The sequence below is a fragment of the Nematolebias whitei genome, chromosome 21 (assembly GCF_014905685.2).
Source record: "Nematolebias whitei isolate Nwh7 chromosome 21, NemWhi1, whole genome shotgun sequence".
Taxonomy (NCBI): domain Eukaryota; kingdom Metazoa; phylum Chordata; class Actinopteri; order Cyprinodontiformes; family Rivulidae; genus Nematolebias; species Nematolebias whitei.
Window position 1 is genome coordinate 10,316,704 of NC_056518.1, and position 4,439 is coordinate 10,321,142.

Consider the following 4,439-nt stretch of genomic DNA (forward strand, 5'->3'; position numbering starts at 1 on the left):
GGGGGGTGATTCCTTGAAGGAATGCTCAGCCCTTCATTTAGTGTCCTCCATCTTGGATGCATGCCACCAGAACCCCCTGTAAACGATTATTTAATGCTTTTATCAAAGGTCTGCTGGCTCCTTCAGATTAGTGTTACATCCTGTCCATTACCTCATATACACCCAGGGGAGGCTGCTGGTTGAATTCCTGCACGTGTTGGTTTATTGTTGATCATAACTTCACATGTGTGGCTCCATCAGAGCCTGAGAAGGCTGTGCCACTGTTCAGCACCTTCACACACACACACACACACACACACACTGCACACACACACTCACAGCAGCCTGCAGCTGCATGATGAGCGGTAAACAGGGCAAGGTATGGCGCATGAGCAAGGCAGCAGGGGAATTATCCCGCATCCCCGAGCATCGACTCCGAGCTGGGAATTTCATGCGCAGGCCAACGAGGTAGCTGCCCATTTGATTTCTGCTTAGTGCATTTTAATTCTCATTTGCAGACATCGTCCGTGTAGTCGGTTTGCGGCGCGGGGGGTGGGGGTGAGGTGCGGGGGGAGGAGGCTGCGGCGCGCGCCGCACAGCCTTTAGGTGTAATCATTTTCAAGATCAGGACGACGCGTGAGCGGACTGGCTCTTACACGTTTTTATTTTGACTATTTTTATTATTATTCTGAGCGCGTCTGCAGCTCGTGCGTGTTGCGTTCAGGTGTATTTGACAAGGACTGAGGGAAGCTCTGTTAAGATGGTGAGTTAAAATGCATCCATGATTTTAACGGGAAAACCAAACACTTGACTTCTATTGAAAAAAAAAAAAAAAAAAAATGGACTGATGGTGAATTATTACAGTGATTTTTATTTATTTATTTATTTATTTTTGTTTGCGGGGGGTGGTGTTACACCCACGTTTTCATCCGTGTTTCATGAATGTGACTTGCTTTCAATCAGCTCGGCTCATTTCCACCGCATTCTTTTCCATTTCTGTTATTTCTCTCGTTCAGTCGGAGCTGCAGTGTGTCCGAGCGCGCGGCGCATTTCGGTGATTTTCCATTATTCATCAACTTCAGTGTCTGCAACCATTTTATGAGCGTGTCTCCAAGAAAGCAGCGCGTTTTAAGATGACCTTCAGTGCTCGGGAGCTGGAAATTAATTGCCACCTGGGATGGAGTCTCTGCACAATCAGAGCCCTCCTGCAAGGATCTTCTACATTTATGCTGCGGATGCTCATTTGTCTGGACGTGAACGCATCTCTTTGACCCTACCTGTTACTAAAATCTTAAGTGGGGCTGGAGGCATCCTTGAGATGATGTTAACAGAATCAGTGGTTGCGTTTTTCTTGTTTCTCCTCATGTTTCCCCTCCCAGCAGCCATCTCAAATGCAGCCCGGCTGCAGACTACTCACCCATGCAGCGTTCATGTCCCAAATCCATCACAGTGTATTTACTAAAAGCCATGTTATTTAAAGTCTGAATGGCTGCTGGAGCCTCTCTCAGTTGGACTGGATAACACTTTCCATCCCCTGCAGAATAAACACAGGCCTATAAAATGTTAGAGGATGTGCACTCTGCTGTAGATATTAAATAGAACAATTCATAAACCTTATCTCAGAAAGGATGCATGGATGTTTGAATTAATTGCATTTTTGTTACTGATCAAAATCACGCCATTTGTACTCGATCAATCACAAAAAACAAGTACCTTCACAAGTTTACATATGCAAAACAGAAGGATATTGGACTGTTGCACCTTGAGCCCGGCACCTGTCAGGCCAAAGTTTTAGACAAAGATCTCGCAGCATCTGTGAGTGGTCAGAGTACGGATCAATTTCAGCTGCCACCACGTCAAACCTCCGCTCCAACGCTGCAAAGGTCACCGGGTTGTTGTCGTTTTTGTGCTTGCAAGGGTCGATTAGCTGGTGGCCATCTTGAATTGTAAATATACACCCATTGATTATCTTCTGACTGTTTCATTAAAATCTGTCAACTGGGTTATGAGATATTTTGCTAACAGACACAATTGACTCCAACAGTTATTGCCAAATATATTGTGCAATGCATAGCCAGACAGTGTGCTGTATTCTCCACACCACATTTTAGCAGAACAGCTGTAAAAGTGACAACAGTGCAACATTTTGTGTTTGGCTGTGGCGGATATCCTGTATTAAATGGAGTCCAGAAGCGAATATGCTGTGAATGTGTATCCAGTGATTACGTTTTAAGAGTTTCGTGAAAATCTGTTCTCTTTTACTCAATACTTCCTGGATCCAAGTGGTTTATATGACTTGGTGTTTGTTTCTTGATACATTTTTTAAGAGGAAGTCACATGGATTTCCCCAGAGTTAAGGATTTCTGCAACGCAGTTAGGGTTCCAGCAAATATGACTAAAAGTTATCTTGATAAAAGTTACTTTGAAATTTTGAATTTTAAATCTGAACAAACATAAAATTAATTATTATGTTATTTTAACTCTAACGGGGTCCTTTGAAGTCAGTTAATTAGGAGATCAAAATTATGCTTTTTGCAACATTTTATCTGATTATCATCCAGTGCCTGCATTTAAAAGTTCATGAATCTTTTTCTTCTTTTGGTTGTTCCTGTTTCAAGGGTTGTCACAGTGAGTCATCCTTCTCATCTCACTCTGTCCAAATCAGAATGAGAATGAGAATAAGCTTGATTATAATTGCACCGAGATACAACGAGAATATGTCCGTACAGTCGTCCGAAAGCTGGGCGGAGTGCACGTAGCTGCTGCTATATAGCGCGGCCTTCTTATCCTTTTCAGAATACATAATAAAAAAAGGGGCAAAGCCATGAGGAGAGGGTAGTGGCATTACAAAAAAGATCTCTTCACACCTTGTCCTAACAGGACGCGATTTAAGACGTCAAAAACACTCTGCCAGCAGCACATTCATGAACACGTTCCATATGCATTTGATGACGAGGCGGTCCATGAATTATCATCCTGATAAGATGATGGTCAGCCGGCACAGTTCTGATAAGGTGGGGGTGGTGGTTGCAAAGCTTTTCTTTAGTTTACACATTTCCCAGGAGAAATTGATAAGTCGACCTGTTTCGAGGCCGACTGGGGAGTCACATTCAGATAATCCACAATTGTTGATTTATTCAGACAGACTATTTTTTTCTTGTCAGCCTTGAGTCGTACTGGTTCTTCCAAGATCTGAAATGGTCAGATTAGGGTGCATTCTACTGGTCAGTGCTTCAAGGTCATTTCATGCTGATGAGTCCCAAAGCCGCAGGTGGCCTGTGATACAAATCACTTCCATCTTACGGTTTAGCTCGTAAATCAGCTGATTTTGAGTCCTCACAGCACGATCCAAACCTTCACATAGGCAGCAGCCTGACAAGGGCCAAATTAGCTGCGGTCGTCTTCTTTGTATGTTGATAAACCAGGATCCAGACTATTCCAAAAACAGGAAACCTGTTATCCATCCATCCATTTTCTTTACCCGCTTATTCCATTTTGGGTCACGGGGGTCGCTGGTGCCCATGTCCAGCAATCACTGTGCGAGGGGCGGGGTACACCCTGGACGGGTCGCAAGTCCATCACAGGGACACATAGAGACAAACGAGACAAACAACCATTCACTCTCTCACTCACACCTAGGGACAATTTAGAGTTACCAATCAGCCTAACATGCATGTTTTTGGACTGTGGGAGGAAACCGGAGTCCCCGGAGAAAACCCACACATGCACGGAGAGAACATGCAAACTCCACCCAGAAAGGCCCCTGGACCGGGGTTTGAACCAGGGACCTGCTCACTGAGAGGCAGCAGCTCTACCAGTTGCGCCACCATGCTGCCCAGTGAAACCTGTTGTCATAAATCCAATTATATGCAATTTCGCCGTCCTCAATTGACAGCAGAGGTGGACACATCACCCCCAGAGATATATCTAGCTGCATGCGTGTCGTCCAAGCAGATGAGGGTTCTCCAGGACCCTGTCGCTTTGTTGGAAAAATTTTGTCATTTGCGTCGAAAGTCCGGTCGGTCAGATCCAAAACAATAGTTTTCATTTTGGAAGATGTGAAAAAATAGGTGCTGCTCTGATACACAGTCACTCACCTCCATGAGCTACTGTACAACCATTTCTCATTTTGGCATGTCAGTTAGCTGTGGTAGCCATCTTGATTTGCCATAAACCCAATAGATTTACATTCATTGATTACTTTGTAAGAGTTTCAGTAAAATGTAGCTATGTAATATGTCTATATGTTCATGAGATACTTTGGTAAGGCTTCAGAGAAATGCTGCCCCACCCCCTACATGAAAAGACAAGCAGAATCATTTCTGCTGTAGTTGACACTTTAGATCACATTTTTCTGCTTTATGGGTGATTTAAAAAAAAAAAAAAAAAAAAAAAAAATATGTTTGTTAGTTAATGTAGGGGGTGGGGCAGCATTTCTCTGAAGCCTTACCAAAGTATCT